Source organism: Diprion similis, chromosome 4 (genome assembly GCF_021155765.1).
Source record: "Diprion similis isolate iyDipSimi1 chromosome 4, iyDipSimi1.1, whole genome shotgun sequence".
In the NCBI taxonomy this organism is placed as follows: domain Eukaryota; kingdom Metazoa; phylum Arthropoda; class Insecta; order Hymenoptera; family Diprionidae; genus Diprion; species Diprion similis.
In genome coordinates, this window is record NC_060108.1 from 19118405 (window position 1) to 19133662 (window position 15258).

Consider the following 15258-nt stretch of genomic DNA (forward strand, 5'->3'; position numbering starts at 1 on the left):
CACGATAAAAACAAAACATAAAACGGGCATGAAAACACTCGAGAGATGAAGTAATCGAAATAGAGAAGAGGGAAAAGAAAAAATCGACTGGATCACTTGTAGTGACGTACTACGGTATAGATGGAAAAACGGTTCAATTCGAAAAGTTGCGGCTCGTATACATATACTATCGGACTGATCAGGTAACAAGGAGCCATCCGGACCATAACCATGGATCAACACCCTGGGGCTCGCCGTTGCAGGGCTGTTCACGTATGTGTATGTGTATGTAAATAGCCGGTAGATGTACACGTCTACAATCCTCGGCCTTTCCCTCCTCCCCCTCAGACGCCTCGCCCCCCTGGTTCAGGATTCAGGATGTTCCTCCTGGTCCCGGGTGGACAGAGACAACAACGGACATGCCGGGGGAGTGTGGCTCGCGACGACATCGGCCCGATCCCAGTCCTGGCACATTTTTATGTGCACCTTACGCAATAACTATAACTCCCCTCCGACCCGGCCTCCTTTTCTCTCTTATTTCCGAGCTCCGATCGGACCGACAACTTGTTGTCCGAGGAGGTAGGTGTACTCGACGATAATTAGGTGACTCCGTTTCTTCACGTTTTCTCATCTCTCCGCCTGCGTGCTTTCTCCTCTTCGGCAGCATTACGTGCAAGTATATGTACATTGTACAGTAACGATAGGGGAGGATGCTGCGGCAGACATGTGGCTAGAAAATCGCACGGTCAACTAAGATTGTTGCATGGTACTAATTTATACTCGCATTTCATGGTCTTCTGGCTGTTTTTCGACGAAAAGCGGGGTCTTTGGGGCGTCCACTTTATTGGGTTAGAATTCCTCTCTCTATTTCTGATCCGTCAACACCGTCTTTATGGCAATTCGGAATACGTTGTTGTTATACCTGTAAAAAAGGTGAATTTTCTTATACATCGTTTGTATTACCACTGTGACGGACTTGTATCTTTATTTTTAATGAGCAGGTGATGTAGATGTAGCTTTGACGACCCCCTTTAAATGCTGTCTTTTCTTCGCTTTTCTTAAACTATTGCATTTCCTTGCGAGAGACTCGTGCGGGGGGGGGGGGGGGGGAGGCCTACGATTGATATAATCCAATTAAACCCTTCCTTGCAGCGTTGATTAAGAGTTGTCTTCTCATCTCCCTACGAGTCTTGCATCGCCAGTCAACATTCGATCTGGTCAGTCACCAAACCTGAAAGTGAGACTCAGGAAACCATCTATAGTGTGGAATTTTTGCACAATTAGGTCATAAAATATCTTAGTATTTACAAAGGCGAAGCAACGTTATAGTCACCCTTAAATTCTGATACTTATTAGCTTCACCGAGGGCTTTATTTGTTATATATCAACGTCACACATGCGTGCCCATACTGCGCTTAATATAACGCCCGGCTGGCGAATCACGTGGTTACGACAAACGTGAACAGTTGTGTGTAGGTGTTGCAAATTTCGCAGATCGCTATTACACTGTCACGCTGTGGGTCGACCTCGATTTCAACTTCGCTACATGACGGGTTCTCTACCGATTCTGGTATGCAATACCACTGATTGATGATTCCTCAATTCTGAGTACCAAGAATTTTTTACTTTTCACTCTCAGTATTAAAGTGAAATTTTGTTGTCATAGTTTCAACACCTGCGGGGGGTAAAAGAGCGTCAAAAATTAAATTCTAAAACAGCAGAGGCATCGTTTGTCAACTTTTGAATAACAAGTTCATTCTGCCTCTGCAGCATATTATTGGCATGCAATTAATTTCTGCTCGGAGGATTAATGTGTCGATACTTATAATTCGTTCGATCGGTGTGAACGCGCCTTACTGCAGCGCTGGCACAAGCTGTTCTCTTCCATTTTCATTCGGCCTCTCTCTCTCTCTCTCTCTTGAATAGTGAGTTATCACTGCGCTCTTATAGAATACGAGCGAATCGGTTATGGGTTATGGCGTTGGTCCGCGTCATCGGGGTGGTCCATGTTTCAACACTGGCTAACTGCGACACGACGTTCTGCCATATCTGGCTTTACTCTGACGCTGATCAATTGCAGTTGACCAGAACAAGTTAATGCCCACCATAATCCACGGCTAGGAAAAAACTCGCCGAAATACGTGACGCAGCTGTTGCTGTTAGTTATAGACGCAGTAAAATAGTCAAAGAATTCCTGATTCATCATCAATGAACTTTTCGAAATACCTATTCAATCGCTTTTGACGAGATTCACGGAGTGCAAATGGATAAGCGTTGATTCGTTTAAACAACGTATTTTCCGTGGCGAATATAGACATTGTTATCGATGTTGTTAATTTCCGCTTGAAGCTGTTACAGACGCGTTTGCGGTCGATAATTACGAGCCCCGCAATATTTCCCTGAGTAACTGATAATAATCGGTGCAAAGGTCACTCAGAGACATAATCTATAATTACATCAGCTGTAGTCACACACGATTACAATTCCTACGCTTGCTTGCTTGCCAGCTTGCCAGGTTGCTGCAGGCGCGGAGAGGCGACCGCGTCACCGACGCGACGTGCCCGCAGGTTGGTTGCAGCAACCAGGTTAGCGTCCCGGGGATCCAGGAAACACGTCGGTCCAGTCGGGGAATGGGATGAAAGGGGAAAAAAAACAATATAACAAATAAAAAACAGACCCTCAGGCGCATACAATTAATGAACGATATTATTCAATGAAATATCGTTCCACCGTTTACAGGGTGGTTAAACCGCTGGAAATGCTATATAATCGTATGGAAGTAGTCACATTGCAAGCATTATTCATTTTTTGATATGGTTTTATTTCGATGTTTTTTTACTTGGGAATTCAATGAATCTTTGATAAACTCACCTGCGGCACTCGGCTTGTTATTACGTAATTTACAGAATTTTCGGAATGAAGAGAACCTGCAATAGTTAAGGGTCATTCACATTTTGAATTTGAGATGCAGTCAATAGGAATTCTTTTTTACAAGCATCATCGATTTTTCAAGCTTTATGGAAGTACATATTTTGGAGAAATCGTCTGAATTAGTCACTGCAAAAAATTTTACATCAACATTTGGAAATCGGTATAAAAATATATTCGAGACTAATTAAAATTGTTTAAAGTCTGTTCGAATGAAGTATGTAACACTAACCAAAAAAAGTTGTGCATCCGAATATGGACCAACAGCAACTCCCGCATCTGCATATCTGGGATCGTTCTTATCTGGATGAAAATGTTCCGGTGTTGCACTCTTCTTTTCATTTGATCCTCACCTTTGAAAAAGCCGACCGCGAAACTGCAGCATTGCGACTTCCAAAATTAGGCAGGTATTCTCCAAGGATCTCATGACAGAGTTGGAGGCTCATATATAAGGGATTCCGAAATTTGAAACAATTTCTTTCCTGGTCACGGTTTCACGTCGCGACGCCGTTACTCGTAGGTATCCTAATCTATATAACCTAGGTAGAAAACTCTATGATCACCATAACCAGTACGAGGATTGAGGGATAAAGGGAGTTTTCCCGATGCTAGGAAACTCATTTTTATTTGTTCATGCTTCGAGGCTTTAAGCACCTGTCGACGCTTCGAACTAATGCAAATAAGTTGGAACATTTGTGTGTCAACGACAAACGATTTCCAACATAGCTTTCAACGCTCTCGAATCACGTACTTCTGACACCGAGGTTTGGGGTGGGGGTGAAAACTTTTAAAGATCAATATTTGGATTGGTCGATATGTCGAAATTTAAAACATGCGAAAATAAAGTAATGAAAAATGAATTGTCGAAAGTCTTGATTTTCCGAATACTGGTCAGTGACATTTTCGGAATTCAAGATTTCGAACAATTCATCTTTCGTTATTCTATTTTCGCATGTATGAAATTTCTACATATCAGACATTCCAAATATTGATCCTTCCAAGTTTTGACCCCCGCCCCAAGTTTGGAAGAAAGACCAACCATCAGGGGCTGGGTACCCCGCCGACCGGCGACCGGCTTTATACCGCAGGTGCAAATACTCGTTATGGCCATTATCTTGTCCACTTGTATTGAGCAGTTCGCGGGGCGAGTGGGTGACCGACAATCGCGTGTCGGTGTGTGACTGTGTATATGATACAAGCTCGCGGGAGACGTTGGCGCCACCGTGGCGGCACCCAGCGGTGTGTTTCACCAAGAGCCTGATCGAGGAGACTCTTGAAGCGAGTGAGCGAGGAAGGGGAAATAAAAGAGATCCAGCATCCAGCATCCAGCATCCAGCGCCAGCACCGCGGACCGTGAACCACTCTGCATGCACACACACACGCGATACTCACGCACACTGGAGCACGTGGAGATCAAGAGAGACGGAAGAGATCTTTGTACAGCGCGCGGTCCTCTTATTAAATCACTAGTATAAAACTATAACGTTATGGTTATTATTTCCTCCGCTAGTATGGTACATGTGCAGACATGTGTGTGCGCGTGTGTGTGTGTGTATCTGCACGTGTGGTATGCGAAGCTCTGAGCAATCGGAACGGCGCACGCGACTCTTTATTTCTTCGTGAGGATGGGGGGAAAGAGAGGGTGAGAGGGGGAGAGAACGATAATCCACACAGGCCGTGATTATTGTATATAGGAATGATATTACGACGCGCATGTTCGAAAGTTCGCATCGAATATGCTTCTTTAAATTTTTCACATCACTTTATTAATCGACTTTGCCTACCTTTTACATTTGTCCTATCTATTCCGTTGGCTTGATCAATGGATTAGGATAAGGCTGACATCGCGAGTCACAATCGGTTTCACATGCTCTGCTAGAGCTGCGTACGTTTTATCCCATACATTCTGTGATCAGATATTCGTGCAGTAGAATTGTAACAAATGAATCGTGTACAGGTACTTTGCGTCTTTTCTCTCGCTCTCTCTATCTCTCGTTATGAATTGAGTGAGAACTAATGAAGCCGACTATTATATGCAGCCAAGGCAAAGTCTCTTTTCTATCAATAGAACTTTAGGTACTCTAATTTCAATGCGGAGTGTTTGTACGTGGTATGTCGAGTACGTAATAAACACGGAGTGAAAATAATTTGCTACAAGTCTCAGTCATCAGATATGTAACTCTCCAAGACTCGTATATAGTCGGACTTTTATTTCTGTGGGAACTTTTCCAGTCGACTAATTACAAAAGTGGTTAAACACTATCAAATGATTTTGTACATCGGTATCATTTAAATAAGTTGAGTAAAAAAGAATTCGGACAAAATGAAAGTTTTCCTCTATCATTGCGAGTGCAGACAAAAAGAAAGGGGACAATGAAAATAAGGTGATCTTACAATGTCACCGGGATTAAAAAGTGGTACATAGAAAAAAGTGCCAAAGAGAGTTTAATCGCTGGAGAGCATAAGACGGGATCTATAATCTCTGTGAGTTCCTCGCGGAGGTGGATGTACCGAAAGAGCTAACGGGCACCGGGGAACGGATACCCGGTATGGCGGACACGGCCGGGTCAATCCGGGTACACGGAATACAGCGTCACCTGACAGCGGGAGTCCTGGTTTTCGACGGATTTCGAGAACCCGCGGAGAGTCAGATTTAAGATCACGCGAGTTCGGGCTGCGGGCCGCATCGGCGCGTGTACCTCGAAGACCTCCGATGCCTCGTAACTCTTTTACTCTAGACCAGGCTTTGCTGGTGTGCATCAGTTGGTGCGGTATCGTGGACTCCTTCGATGCCTTACGAAATATTCATATCTCACTGTGCGCATTGTGTCTACGTGTGTATCACGTTATACATACATGGCACTGGACCATCGTATGGATGCAGCGCAATTACTCAGGCCTTCTTCTCGCGTCTAATAAAGGAGAATGAAGTTATCACTTTTACCGTCTGGTGGGTGAGCTCTGTAATACCTACTACCTAACATGCCGTTAGTTAGGAAATATGTTCTTCAACTTTAGATTCGTTGGTTCAGGTAGGCATATAAAGTCCTAATACGGCGCACTAGCCTCAGGTGTTGAAACACCTGAACCCTTGTTCAAAATTCATTCAACTTTTAAATACTGTGGGTGAATGTGTGTACCTAAATTTTTTCGAAAAAATTATATTTTTACATCGCGATTCTTATTAGAAAATGATAATCAAGCGTGTCGGTAAAGTCGTTCGGGATCGGCTGGAATGGTCGAAAGATGTTGATTTGAGGAAACGAGTTTCACCGAATGAAGAGGTAAAAATACTTGGAATTTCCGTACACCGATATGCCTGTACACATTATGACCGCTACGGTCACTACAATACATTTAAGCGGTTTGGTGATTACGATGGAGAGTTAGGTGCCGGTGGGCAGGTGCGTTTGTCTTTGCGTGGGCATCGGGTCTATAACGTAATATACCTGCATACTTTGGCGCGGAAGAGTAGGTGCGCGTTAGAGTGTCGGTACGGTTATGAGACCATAAATATTATACGATGGCGCCGAATGATATTGTTTTACAAATCCAACAACGGGCAAAGGAGGTCGTTTGTCCATGGAGTGTTCGATGGAATTGAGAGGCCTTATAAACTTATAACCCGACTCACGAAAGCTCCAATGGCTCTCCATGAGTTAAGGAGACAAGGTGGTGATTATTTTATTTGCTCCTCTTTCTGGACGCCCGTTGGTCGCGGTTAACGTGGAATTCCTTCGAACCGGGTTACGAACTCGAACAGCGACCCGGCGTATACGTACACGTCTTTTCTATTGATTTTTTTTTTCCTTATTCAAAACTTTCTCGTTGTTTCGATTATCTCGCGATGCTTTCGTTCCGTTGCACTTTCGCCTCAATAATTTCAAACTCCGCTCACGACCTAGAATCACATAATTTATATATCTCGTTTACTGTTTTTACCTCCTTAACGAAACTGAAAATGAAACACGGAAGAGATTCGATTCTTATAGTTCTTATCTTGCGACTACATCTTTTATATTAGTTCGTGTAATGTGGGATTATGGTGTGTAGGTACGTAAAAGTAGTTTAATGATGCGAGTCCAACGGAACGACCAGCTTTGATCCCAAACTAGAAACAAGTTTGGCAAAATCAGAGGGTAACTTGGCTTGTAACTGTAATTTGTATCAGCTCGTGAAACAAATCTAGAGAAAGTCTTTTCTTCGCAGTGTCGTTAATTTGTGTTCCTGAAATTGGGCTGACAGTGAATAATGATTGTAGAGGGCAAGTGTGCGATAACAAGAATAGTAAACGGGTTGTTTTACGCCTTCATTATGTAACAATTCATAAAGCTTCCCGGCCCTCCCGGTCTCCGGTGATCGATCGATCTCGTCCTTGATCATCGACAGGTAAATCATTCCTTCGTAATGTCCGTGTAAGACACCCTGGGCATCTTACGCTCCGGTTACACGTGACGTGCACGCGGGTGAATAGCTTCCGAGAGAGGGAAGTCATAGTTGCTGATGGTGCAGAGAGGGCGTGCGCCAAGCTTAGAACCGTAATCGTACCAGCCGTCATGCGTCAGGCCCATCGACCTTACGCGCTAGCTGTAATCATCACAGCGAAGATTCGTTGATTGAACCGCACCTCCGTTCGCCGGGGGGTCGCATCCTTCCTCAATATAACCTGAAGCAATCAGAGCTTCAGCTACGCCCGTGATGCGATGCGCACTTATGGTGCATGCATATATACCGCATTCGTTTGTGTTGGAAGGAAGGGCAATTAGCCTGAACGTGGTCGCACACCTTATATCGAAGTCTATCGAAGTGTGTCGAGTCCGATCAGAAGGTAGTGGCATCCTGTCCACCAAGTTGATTTATGGGGTATTGTTTTGTGCCCTGGTGGGTAAGAGGAGGACGAGGACGAGGACGAGGACGAGGACTGCGGACCGTGAGCGGGAAGGAATGGTCGAAACGCGAGCGGGTCGGGAATAGTGGGGAATAGTGGTTTGTACCGAGGCGACCCGGTGGCTCGACCTGACCGGAGTCGACGTCCTATGGGCTCATTAGTCGTCTTGATGTCTTTCTTAATTGTCGATTCACCTTATTTATTGCCAACGATCGCGATATGCCCGTTTGTTGCCACCAGCTCGGTCAACTGAGAAATGATCGTGCTGCGGAGGAGGAGACCAATTTACTTCAGCCTCGGAGGAAATTGTCTCTTTCTCCTCAGAGAGACTCCGGCGAGTCTCAGTAGTATACTTCACCACCGGGACGCCGTTAAACTTGAGAAAGAGTGGGGCGAGGAGGGTGATGGAGATAGAACAAGTCGGCGTACGATCAATTGGATCGTGCACACACACACCTGCGGTTACTTGTGTATGTGTATTGCAGACATTTTGATTGGTATGAACGGGTATGGGTACCGAACGATTTAAATAACGAGCGAGACTCCATCCTCGAGTACCTGGATTGATTTGCAAAAGCCTAGGGTTAACCTTTCTTGATCGTAACGATTTAGGGGTTCTCCAATGAAAAAAATTTAAAATTACTTTTTTTCGCTGGATTTGCGTTTTCAGGAAAATCATTATCTGTAGGTGTTTCATTTTTTCTCGATGCGAATAGTGGAATGCAATGGGAAACTGGTATCATGTCGGCATCTTTGTGAGAACTATGTTCATACCTTTCAGATTTGATCACGTAACAGGGACATCTCGTCTAGCTCATACTTAATTATTGAAAATACCGAATGAAAAAAGTTTTGCGAGTGAACTTTGAAATTTTGAAATCACGAAACTTTGTATACCTCGTATCATCAGCGATCCAGTATTGATTTTTTGAACACACCAATAAGTACTCTTGGACTCTCAAGCTAGGGACGGAAATTATTCTTGATTTATTTATCATGAAATTAAACAATTTTCCGTGATATCTTCGGCAACACTGTTGCGTGAAGAAGCATAAATAAACTCGACGGCTGCAGCGGAGCAGCGAAAAAATGAAACTTGTAGGTCGTAGATTGGCTCGTGGCAAGAAGAGACCGCTAACCATTTCCTGGTAGAATCTTCGTGCAGCGAGGCGATTGGGCATACGTATCGTCCGCACGATGCCCCAAAGCTAACTGACCTCAGCTAGCCTAGCCAAGGAATCCGAGGGAGAGACCCAGACCCTCTTCCTCTGCAGCTCTGGTCTAATCTTACGTTGGTATAAGCTATCCACGTAGAGGCGTCGTCTTAGAGCCAACGACGACGACAACAACGACGGGGCTGAAGCGGAGGAGAGGAAGAACTGGGAAGAGAGGATCCCGGGCATCTTGGATCCAGATCTAGCGGGGCTAGAACGTTTCTGCCGAGCTGCATGGACGAAGGAAGGACCTCCTTGCTCCTCCGCAGTGGCATTAACTAAAAATGACTGCCGACGGTTTCCGGGTCTCAGGTTCATCGAGGCAGCTCGTGGCTAGGAGGATCAGGTGTCATTACGGACCTTGCAGCGAGTCGCGGCATGGCAGCCGGAGACGCCACGGAATCCTGGGGTTACGTCGACGACCCGGACACCCTGACCTCCCTCTTCCGTCGACTACCGCGAGGTCAGGGGCGTTGCTGTGACGCGCGTCGATCTTGTACCGTTGAATTCTTGTAAGTTCTAGGCCAAGTGCAACTTCGGATCTCGTTATTGTTAGTCTCGTGAGAGTATTTTTATTTTCTTTATCGTCAAGTTTCAGGCTATCCGTGATTAATGATCGAGTACCGGAATTGAATATTTGAAATTTTACATTGTCATTCGGGTTTTAAATCAAGGTCAAAATTTTTTTTAGGGATGATTTTTTGGCGTGAAGTAGGTCATGTTAATACATTCTACGTACAACATATATACATTTGGGCAGTTTTTTTTTTGGGTCTTAAAACCTATTTGAAACTACAGGTTCAGGTTAAGGTTAAGGTATCCCTGAGCGGAGGGCAGGATTTTGTGGAGGTATAAGTAGGGCCCTTTCTTAAGACTGGCTCTTAATGAAAATGAGTTATTATTAATTGTGAAACGATAATCTAGAACCAAAAATTTCTCATGAATTGTGTTGCCAAACATATCTACGTAGCCTATAGAAAGTTGAGGTTACAAAAAGTCTTTTGCTTGTAACATTTTTCTAAGTTATATCATTACTATTTCTTACAAATTCGCTCGACCCCCTGAGTCTATCGTCGTCACGGATTCTCTAAATTTTTTTTCAGATATCTAGAATTATCCAGTGTATAAATCATTAGATAGAAATGTGGCCAGCATGTTATCTCCATAAAGTGTCGTATGGGCTTGACGACTTTTTAAAGACACAATTTTTGGACACATGTAAAGTAACTTGGCTTGAAAATTTTACAGTTCAATAGCATGCATTTCTGCTTTATTACGGGTTCGTGCAAGGAATACCTTAACGCGCAAATTATAACAAGAGCGAATGACAAGTGTGTGTTTTTTTTCGGTAGTGTTTCCCAAAAAGCTTTGGAGATGTAACCCATTTTCGAATAAAAATATGATCAGGAAATTCGGAAGAAAAGTTTTCCAACGTTTTTAGTTTTATTGTCAGCACACAAGAGCGCATCGTTCAAAAAAAGTTACTCCGCGGACAAGGATATCTACTGAAATTAATTTCTGTGAGGACCTTTTCACTTCGGAATCTTGAATAATGATGATAGCTATTCATTAACACTTCAGCAATTTAACCTCATACGTATCACTATCGGTCAGTCAAGTATATGTCATCACCATCACGGATATCATAGTCCTTTTAATTGACTTTCATTGTGTCATGTTAATGAGGCTGCAACTTTCTCTCGCGTTTCCGTCCGAAGATTCAATTTATCATCGTTTTAGTATGATTTTTGCACACTCCCGCGGAGCGCAGCCACTTTCCAGAGCTATGTTGTGACCGCATGCTCTTGCACGAGGTAGGGTCCTGGAGCGAGAGAGGGATAAGACAGAACGGGGGCGAGGGAGGGAGAAAGAGTAAAGTAGAAAGGTTGGGAGAAGGGAAGATGCGGCAGCATCAGCGGTGGCACGGCGATGCCATCTTGACCCGCGGTCTGGCTGTCACCTTGATTGACTGATTAACATCATTAGAGGCTTTCCAACAAGCTTTGAGGATCTGATCGAGCCTGGACCGTTACCGTCCTTCTGGACACGGTGCTTAAAATGTTAATAAGGACTATCTAATAATATTCAGTAGCTCAAACAACTCGAGATAACACTCCGATCACCGCCAACCGTACACCAAAGCCTTGTTTTGGTTCTTTCAGGCTTGAATAAATACCGATATCACGGGCCGGGGTCTGACGGGTGCCCAAAGCCTTCCCTGCTCACGTCAGTTTACCAAAAAACGATACAACAGAGAATAGTCTTTTCGGTGGTAGCCAACAAACAACTCCTCCTCATCTCTTCACGTTCTCTCATTTGCATCACATCCCTTGCGATCAGACGAGCGAAAATCAAGCTCGTCGGCCTCGATATTTTTTATTTTAATCCTTTTTGCGGCGTTGTCTTATTTTTCTTTTTTTTTTTTTTTTTTTTTATTCTTCATCTTCGTTGCGTACGCCGTAAGTGAATCGGTAATATATGAAAAAGGTTGTATCCTCCCTTATAGGTAAGTGCTCAGCACAAAGAGGAGGAGAACATCTTTCACTTATTCGCATTCCTTTCTGGAAGGTGTTGCCATTGCGGACGAGGGACGTAAGATTACTTGGAACGCGTTTAAGAGCAGGTATTCCTTTGAGTGGGCATTGAAATCTCGTACAATACCTTCTCTTGTTATGTTTAGTCTATAATGCCACTGCGAAACAGCGTGCTTTGACTGAAGGGTTTTTTTTTTTTTTTTTTTCCTTTCTCTGGAAGCTTGTATCGGCACCTTTTCTGCTGTTTGAAAAGTGCCAGTAGCACCAAAGGTAAAACTATGTCTTGTCAAATGTCGCAATGTACAAATCTTAACGCTGTTTTATACATGTATATGTATAGTCGAGGGTTAAAAAATAGTTCAACTCTATCTAGGTGGTCCGATTTTGGACATGCATATCTTTAGATAAAAATTTATAGAAAAATAACTGCCCGAGAGTATAAGGGGCGACGAATGAAATTATACAAAGGGAGTTTTGTAGGACTGTCTACGGATGGACCTCGAGTTGCGTCGCGTCGCTTCATCTTCATGGAGGGTACCTACTCCGATAAATCTTTGAGCTCTCGGACGTGTTTTCGTGCCAGGCCACTCGACCGTACGGACTAAATCTCTTTTGATATAAAAGGTTTTTGAATAGTGGGAGGAACTTGTAGAAGTCTGATCTTTTGTTAACGACGCACAAAGTTGTCGCACGATCGTCGTTGGCGCTATGGCTTTTTTTTTTTTTTTTTTTTTTTGACCAACTTGCCACTGCCAGACTTATATTTATAGATATTCTGTTCCTTGTACAGTTTATTGTTCAACTTTTAAACTATCATTTCTTCGAATAAGAAGTCACTCGATTTCTAGGATGAAAATTTGAATGATAGGTACCGTTGCGAGTATATCGCTTGAATCCGATTTGCTGAAACGTTGCTTTTCATATTTTTCATTTAAGAATTATTTCTTGTATTTACGAATCGTGTCGAATTGTGCTACAAATTATTGTAAATTATACTGGGTTATCAGATCGTTAATTCGAAAATATTCTCTAGAATGAAATAATCGCTCGAGGAATCTCGTTTGGAGTTAAAAATTTTACGAGTTTTTCGATTGGAATCTAATTTCGTCAGATGAAGTATGTCAATGCCGAGCAGTTCTCGGTTAAAAAACTTCGTCTCTTCTCCATATGCATATTATATTATGTATATTATACTTTGGCAAAGCTATATAACTATGGTTTATTATTTGAAAACGGTGTGGCGATTATAATTTCACGTCATTCTGTGAGTGTATAATATATCTAAAGTTGGGCGGTGCGTGGTATTTCCGAAAGTTTAATATACCTGCAAATGACGTTGTAAATCATTTGAAAATTCTTGGCATTCCAACGCGCGAAAAGAAGCTGCTGATGCTGATGCTATGATGCTGATGCTGCCGCTTTGGCATAAGATATAAGTTATCCGGTGTCGATGTGTTTGTGTTAATGCGAGTGTGGGTGTGTTAGTCTGTGAGCTTACGTATAACAAGAAGAGAGCTGAAGAGAGAAAAACGGAGACGAAGAAAGGAAGAGAAGTGTCGCTGCTCTGAACGGCACGGCGTGTATGTATATCTATACACAGCACGCGGTACACTTGTACCCTGAGCCATTCTTTTCACCTTGAACATAGTAAATTCCTCTATACACCTTCGTGTTCATTCATGGTTACCGGCGACAATGCCTGTGCACCTTACGCTGTCATAGAATTTAACCTCGCTTTTAGAATGAACGAGGAGGAGGAGGAGGAGGAGGAGGAGGGGCGGCCAAGAGAGAGATAGAGAGAAGGAGAGGAAAGGAGCAAAAAGTAGGCTAGAACGCCGACGGCCGGCAAAATTCTTCTCTCAAGTTTACCCCATAGAATAGTTCCCATTATACTTTGACGTCGACGCTGACATTTTTGGAATTATCTCATTTCATGTTGATTTTATCGTATGTTTACCTTCTGGAACTAGATCTTTTATCTGTGGTGTTTTTTTTTTTTTTATTACTTCTTTTACTTTATCAATCTCTCTCTCTCTCTCTCTCTACATTTCTCTTTTGATTTCTTTTTACCTACTTTACCACTGGAGATTCAAGTCCTTCTACATAATGTAGCGTCCTTTGACTGAAATCTGGACCGACCATATTCGAAAAGATGAATAAAGCTTTTTCCTCGACTTCTTACAGCACCGTATATGGACGGCTTAAACCTCTTTATTTTTTCTAACGCTATATACGCTATCAAAACCATGGATTGTGTACGGAGTACTTTTGTATACATTCAATGCAGCGATCTTTTTTACACGCCGCTTGTCGAAATTCTTCACGAAATTAAGAGGACATAAATATTTTTATTATCTTTAAACAAAATTATGATCTCTGCACACGGCTCATCAGCATCGTTTTATTATCGGTTAAAAGTGATCGTCGAATACGAAGAACTCGGTTAATTTATTTTTCTTCATACGGTGGTCAAGTCAGCCAGTTTCCCCCCGAGGGAGTTCTTTTAGGTAGTTATCCAATTTTAAACAAATTTTTTATCCCGCCCGTGACAAGATATATACGCCTAGATATTTCCAAACACGCTTTTTCATCGCTGTTGCCGACTGTTTCGAATTCCAGGCTCAGGTGTGGCCATACCGTCATCTCTATAAGGTATGCATTTCGCTGTTACATCGCTACACCAGCTCCTTCCTAGCTTGTCAGCTTTGCGGTATTGTAAAGCAACAGTCGACAGAAAAGAACGACAAAAGATGCGCCGAGCATAAACTGTTACGCTGTTTTCTTCGATAGACGCCATACCACTATGCGCGGTAAAACTTCTGAGGAGTTTGGCGAACCCCGAAGGCTCGTCGGAGACGCGGTGTCAAAGGAATACCATTAACACCATATACTTTTTGCAACGAGGGTCTTCGAAAGTGACGAGAGCACAAAGAAAAAAAAAAAAAAAAAACATACTCTGCGAAGATTAGCACGTCTAGGTAGTGTGCAATCCTCTCATTCTCGTCATCTTTTGGGAAAAGCGTTGTTAGATATGTTCAATTTTTCTTAACCACTGAAAATGTGGTGTTATAAAATCGGAAAGTCTTTTCTTCGTTCCATTGATTTTTTTCTTTCGCCAATTGGATATCGTAGTTCAAAATTTAACTTCCTCTCATACTGATCCGTTAGGAAAATATATGATTCACACCTGTTCGGAAGAAGGATGTATGAGTATTTTTAATTTCAAACTTTGTGAAAGTACCCCGTTCAACTTGTATAATCATGGGTGTACTTGGTACCAGCCCGCGGCGCGGCGTCTCTCTGTCTGGTACTGAGGGCCGGAAAGGTCCTGCGCTTGGGCTCTCAACTTTCAAGGTCCTTTGTCCTCGGCACATAATACGGCAAGAACGCTGCAGGACACCGGTTCATTCATTCCTTTCCCACAGGATTGCCCGAATCCTGGAAACCTTTTCTATTCATTGTCAGATATACGTTTTTTCCCTCTTTCTTTCATTCTCTTTTCTCCTTCTTGTTTTTTTTTCCCCCTCAACTGTACTGAATTTTTTTCTCTCGCTCTCTTTGCATGGGAACCAGACTACATGAAAACCACTTTTCTAGCTGTGAATTCTTTCCCATTTATCCATAACCCAGTCCAAGATTTTCCTTTCAAGGTACGGAGATTATCCGCTTACGATCCTCTTCTGATCATGCAATCTTTCGCAATCCTTTGAAACTT